Raw genomic sequence first — 6,798 nt, forward strand, 5'->3', positions numbered from 1 at the left:
TGGCTCTGCTGCATACCAGGGTCTGCATTAAGGGCCCTGTTCTAATTGAAGCTCCCAGGGCTAACTGGCTCTATCGCTCCCACACGTCACAACGTATCAGTCAGCTAAATGGAGCTGTGCGATGGAGAACAATTATTACCCACCGCTGCCAGACTCAACGACCTTGGAGGAAGATGCAGTAAGAATCCTTAGTCTCTCTACTCGTTACAGTCAGTCCTTGTCCAGGAAATATACAGTATTTCTGGGTATGCTGTGTGTGTGTGTGTGTGTGTGTGTGTGTATGTGAGCTTTATGCAGGGAACTGTTCTAGTGAGTGACAGATATTGTATGACAGATTACTTGAACCTGAAACTAAGTGCTCTTTAAATGGCATCCAGGGTTGAAGTGTGTTTGTGTGTGTGTGTGTGTGTGTGTGTGTGTGTGTGTTTGAGCGTGTGTGTTGGGGTACAGGGTGGCTTGCCAGGGTCATGTTATTACTCACATGCTATGTCATGAGGAAGGGCAAGTCCCTGTGTAGGAGTTAAAGCACAATAGCCATGCAACATGTCACCATGGTTACCTTGATGTCAGGAGGTGGGCTGTTGTAGTACACAGTGCTGAACAGGTGATGTAACTCACAATAGAGGCTGGGAGAGGCTGGCGGAGGCTAGGAATAGGCTAGCAGTGTAGCAGGACTGAGTGTGGGTATAGAAATGGCTGGGAGAAACTGGACAGGACTGAATGAGGCTGGATGAGGCTTGTAACATGTCAAAAGAAGTAGATAATTGTACCTGGATAAAAACTGGGAGAGGTTGGGGTGAGAACCGGTAGAGGCCGGGGTAGAGGCTGGGAGAGGCTTAGGTCGAGGCTGTTGATGGTTGGGAGGGGCTGGGGAAGAGGCTGGGGAAGAGGCTGGGGTAAAGGGTGGGGGAGGAACACGTCTGAGTGCTATTCTCTGAGAGAGAGTTTGCTTACACAGCACTGTTTGCCTGGCACCATTTATCGACAAGGCTCATAAATCTCCCAGATATTTTTATCCATCCAGTCTGTTTGATCCTAATGTCTCCTTCCTATACTTCTCTACAAGCTCCTCATCATAGCTATTGTAAGCGGGAGCGGGGAGTCAGATGGCTGAGCGGTTAGGGAATCGGACTAGTAATATGAAGGTTGCCAGATTGATTCCCGGCCATGCAAAAATGACGATGTGTCCTTGGGCAAGGCAATTCACCAAGGGTACTTACTGTAAGTCGCTCTGGATAAGAGCGTCTACCTAATGTAAATGTAAGAGGGACCTGCCGGTGTGGAGGGGAAAGGTGGGGTCTTGATTGTGAGGAGATGTTTTTCTTCTCTAGGCTGAAGGCCTAAGCTTTAGTTCAATGGTATAAGCTCCCAGGTTCATCTGCTCCATTCCTCCATGCCTGGATGTCCTGTGGACTCACTGTTAGCTTCACTGACCACTACAATGGCTTTGATTGAATGGTTCAATATCTGTCATCTGCGGCTAAGCTGGGCCCCCATGTGACCTCTGTCCTGGGGGCCTGGGGCAGAGCTTGACCCACACTCCACCCTTGGCTGTCCAACCTTGTAGCTCTCTCTCTCTCCAACACACCATCACACTGACCCCATATCTCTATCCAGCAGACCACCTGACTCACTGCAGGCCCCGAGGGGGGCGTACTCACTGATAGGATCATGAACTTGAGGGTCAGGCAGCCATCCCCCCCCCCCCTCCCCCCTCCCCATCTGTCTCTTTACCCCTGCCTCCACAGCAAAGCTTGACTCTAAGCAGGAAGTACAACTAAAAGTACCCTTTTAGCCATGGTGAAGTAGTGTACGGGGGGGGTTTGAACCTGCAACCTCTTGATCTGCGCTCTACTCATTGAGGCGTATCCTTCGCGTGGGCACAAGCAGCATTTAGAACAAATGCCATCCATCCCTGCTTGCCTGTAAGAAGGCATTGCTTTTACTGCCCAAGCCACCCGAGCGCTATCAAACACATCAACTGATCACCAGACACCTGTTTAGTGCTGCCAGGTGGTAAGATAGGATCAACATCACTCTGGAGTCCTGTGAAGTCCCCTTGACTGAAGTTAGAATATCCTGCTTTTTGATTGGTTGCTGCGTAATGTAGATGTGCCAATGATTAGCCCTCACTGCTGTTGACGCAGATGTCAGACTGACATTGGAGGCGTGGGTAACATCCTGCTAATGGATCTTCAAACACACACAAACACTCTCGCGCGCGCACACGCACACAAACACATGCACGCCCAGACAGGAAGTGTTTTCCACCGAACAAGCATCTGTGTGTAGCCAGCTTGCGGTCCTCTCCCAGGTGTTCCCTAATGATGCCGTGTTTTTGGCTCGGCTTGGCCCTGAATGCTGCTGCACCAATCACTGGCTCTGCAGCTGAACAGCCCTGAAAGAAGCCCGCTCTGCAGCCCTCTGCATCATCACCAACATAAGCAAAGACATAATTATTCTCTGATTGGCTATTCATTTCGGTTAAAAACCCGAGGTGTGGTTTGAATCAGAGGAAGATGAAGCCGTGCTGGGGCTATGAACGGTGTGCTTGTCTGACAAGCAGGATAACTAAGAATGGATAAACACTGACAGCTCTTTTGTGGTAGCACAATGATTATGATGGATTGAGTGTCTCAAATCAACGTAATGCACTGCTCCTCTCTCCTGTGTGGACTATTTCCTCTGATTCTACTTCTGAAAGATAAATAATTATGGGAATTGGTAGAAAATAAAGGAGCTGTGCTTCAACTGAGGTGAACAACAATAGTGTGCTAAGGCTATTCTTTGTCCAACTAGCAAAATTGACCCATAGCACAAATCTGCTGATGACAACAGTGGATGAGCTCTGTTGATGGTTTGTCAAAGTGCCATGTAACGCAATGTCCTTTCCTCGTGTAGAAGTGGCCGTTCAGAGCTTGGATCATTTGTTAAAAGGAGACATGCTAAGAGATACTTCTAAAATAATTGTCGGCCATGAGCATGTAGCCGAGTGAAGAGTTTTGTTTTGAACATTACAATAATGATTTTGATCTAGATAAACAGAACAATGACATGCACTTCTGTAACATGGCTCCCAGACACGCATGTCTGTTTATAGAGAGCATCAGAAAAGCTGTGCTGTCTTTCTCTGCAGAATAAACTCTTTGTACTTTCACGATGTGTTTATATGCAATCTGTTTCAGTGTCTATACTTAATAAATATACACACACACATTTACACACACACACACACACAGACGCACACACACACGTCAAGACACCCATCTTGTTTTGCCATTGTTTGAGAACAACAGATTTCTGTTGTGTGCTTTTCTGATTTGAAAGCCTGCGCCGTGAGATCCCACAGTCTGTGATTGGTCTTTTGTCTGCCCCCTGAGCTCATTCAATCTGTCTTGTAATAACTGTCTGTTTAGACACCAGCCTCGCTCTGACTAACTATTTGACAGTTGGCAGAGACAGCGGCTCCATCAGAAACACATCAATAAAGGGAAATGAACAGGAGAGCTGGCTGCCTGTCTGGCTGGCTGGCTGTCTGGCTGACTGACTGGATGGTCAGCTGACTAGTTCTCTGGATCAGCTAGCTGGCTAGGTGGTTTGCTTAAATCACTGTTAACTGCCATTTACCCAGTAATGGAGCTATCACAGCAGCAATCCGACTAGAACAAGGTGTGGTTAGTAACGTTCTTGCTGCAGAGCATGGTATCTAATAGCCTACCTAAAACAGCGTGTTTTAGTCAAGAAGTGGGCCCAGAGGCTAACACAACACTGGAGTGGCCCTTGTTTTCATTAGGCAATTATCAACCCAGAACACAGCTCAGAGTCAATCTCACTGGATCCTGATTACAACTAAATGGTCCCGAAGGCTTGAGTGATTCAGGAACCAAGCGTCCAACAATCAACAACATGCGTAACCTGCATGAATCAGGGGTGACACTACAGTGTAGATCTGAGACTCAAACTAATGAAGTGTCCATTCTGAAAACCTCAAACACGGTACGCTTTCTTTTCTGCCAGGAACTAGAGACGACACACAAACACACGCACGCACACACCACCAGGCAGCCGACACACCTCCAGCTAACAGCTCTGAGATGTGATTTTACACCTTTGTTTGAGCTTGCTTTGACGCCATACTGCCTTCGGTTTTAATTTGCGTCGCAGCACTGCTGTTGAGATGCTTCTTATTTCATACTGCATGGAACTGGTCGCTACCTCATCTGCTGGGATGGAAAGCCATTTAACTTTACAATTCACACAACTCCGTATCCCATTTACAGAAGATATGTTCAAAGCCCTGTGTTCTCAAGTGGTCTTCTCAAGTCTAGATCAAGGGCCGTGTCCTAAACTTGAAAGAGAACACTGTGGGGCTTTGGTAAAGCACTCAGAGGACACATCCAGATGCTCCACCTCAAACTCCTGAGAGGTATGGTGAGGTCCGGCCGTCTGATTAACCACCTCCATTCCCTCCTGGTCCCAGCTGGGGAAGAGAGAAGAGGAGAGATCCGGTCTATTGTTGATAAAAAGACGGATTAAAGACCGGTGATGTTTCTTTGTCATGGGTATCTGACACCATCCGATGATGAGATGCATAACACTCCGTTCCTGGTGACACAGTGACAGGAGACTCAGATCTGAGGAAGACCGGGTTGGCTGAATGTTCAACGCCTCACAAAGCTGATAAATAATACATCGTAGTCCAAACGGTCTGCGATGGAATTGAGTAGAATTGTAAATGTTTCGCAACATCCTTTGTGTGCCTGGCCGACCACATGCTCCCTGAGCAGGGACCGGCTGAGAGCAGGGGAGCCCAAGCCGCAGCAACCCTAACCACTCTGCTTACAATAATGAGGACCTCGGAGGGCCAGTTCTGACGGGTGAGCCCAGGGAGCAGGGAGGTCGCTGGTAACGAGTGACATGAAAGGATGAGAGAATGAAGGAGAGAACAACAGAGACAGGTGGCTCTCTGCACCTGGGCGGAGACTCTCTACTGCACAGCGCCGAGACCACACACCACACACCACACACCACACACCACACACCACACACCACACACCACACACCACACACCACACACCACACACCACACACCACCGTGGAGAGGTGGGGAAGAGCGGGAGGGAGGAGAGGAGGGGAGAAAAGAGAACAAGATAAATGAGGAAGAGACAGCTTGAGAGGAAAGCTGCCAAAATGAGGAAAAAGGACGGATGAAGATAAAGGTTAGATGGAGATGGAGAAAAAGTGAGTGCGAGATGGATGAAGAGATTGCAGAATTAGAGAAAAAGGAGAAAAAGAAAGGGATGAGGGAGCAAGATAGAGATATAAAGTGATTTAGGGAGAGAGATAAAGAGAAATCAGAGAAAAGGGAGAGAGGGATGGGAGAGAGACAGCGGGAGAGAGATTGTCTTGTCTCAGCAGCACATCTCTGGTTCGGTTCATTTGTCTCTTGGCAGATGACCCAGAGGAAGTTCTAATGAGCTCGAGTACTCTTCCCTGTCTGCGGCGCCTGGTGTGTGTGCGTCTGTCTGTGTGTGGGGGTGCGCCAGCAGGGTGCTGATCTGTCGCTCTGATCACACAGGATGTCATACGTGTCCACGACGGAGCGTGTGCGGGACTGAGTCACGCTGGCATCACCGTGGGAACAGGCCGCTGGAGAACACAGTCCTACCATTCTTTTCATCTCCGGCTGTAGTCAAACTCGCCTCATCCCCACTCTGCAATACCTCAGACGCTGTCCTTAAAAGCATAAACAAAACATCAACTACCACAAAACAAAGTGACACCATCTGAAAGGGAGCTGAAAATAGCCTCAAGCTGTTCTCTCTATCCGGAGCTGATGTCCTTGTATTCTAGTATTTCTCCTCTGACATGCGGTTGATTTCTGCATAAATGGAAGTCGAATATAAATCCCTCATTATCCTGTCTCCAGGGGGATGTGTGGTGTATGTGTCTGTCGATGTGTGTGTTTGTGTACCTGTGTGTGTACTTGTGTAAGTGTGTGTACTTGTTTGTGTACTTGTGTAAGTGTGTGTACTTGTTTGTTTACTTGTGTATGTCTGTGAACTTGTGTGTGTGTGTGTGTGTGTGTCTTGTCAAAACCATGTGCACCGTGTGTCACCATGAGGTGATCCTCTATATCAGGCTTTGACCTGAAGTGTCGCTGATTGGCTGAATTAATTGTTATCAGATGTTGCTGAAGGCCACTCACAGTTTCCTGCAGTTTACCACAAACTGGGTGTGTGTGTGCGTGTGTATGTATGTGTGTAGGGGGTGACGATGCCCTTGTAGATTACATGTAGCGTACAATCTGCGCTCGACACACACCCTCGGAGGGGCGATCCCGGCGTGTGAGAGTGTGCCAGCATCCAGCCTCTCACCTCCCAGGCTGCAGCTGCTCCCGCTGGAGATAGACAATCATCAGTTCTCAAACTTATTTAGAAGTCACCTGCATGTACTGACTACTTGATTATGTTTGGGGCTGCGAGGTGTGAGCAACAACGGCTGTGTGTATTTGTTTGTGTGCGAGTGTGTGTATGTGTGTGTGTGTGAGAGAGTTTCTGTCTGTGTGTGTGTGTGTGTGTGTGTGTGTGTGAGAGTTTATGTGTGTGTTCGTTAATGTGCGTTTGTGTGTGTCTGAGGCCATCATCCTCCCAAACACAGCTCTATATCACGATGGTGCTTGGATGGGATCACACACTAATAAAAGCCAAATGCATTCAACCTATAAATCTCCTGTGGCCTCTACTTCCATCCCATCCTCCTCTCCACTCCTCCCTTACACTCTCCTCCCTTCCTCAC

This window comes from Hypomesus nipponensis, chromosome 7 (genome assembly GCF_054491055.1).
Source record: "Hypomesus nipponensis isolate SF chromosome 7, ASM5449105v1, whole genome shotgun sequence".
Lineage (NCBI taxonomy): Eukaryota > Metazoa > Chordata > Actinopteri > Osmeriformes > Osmeridae > Hypomesus > Hypomesus nipponensis.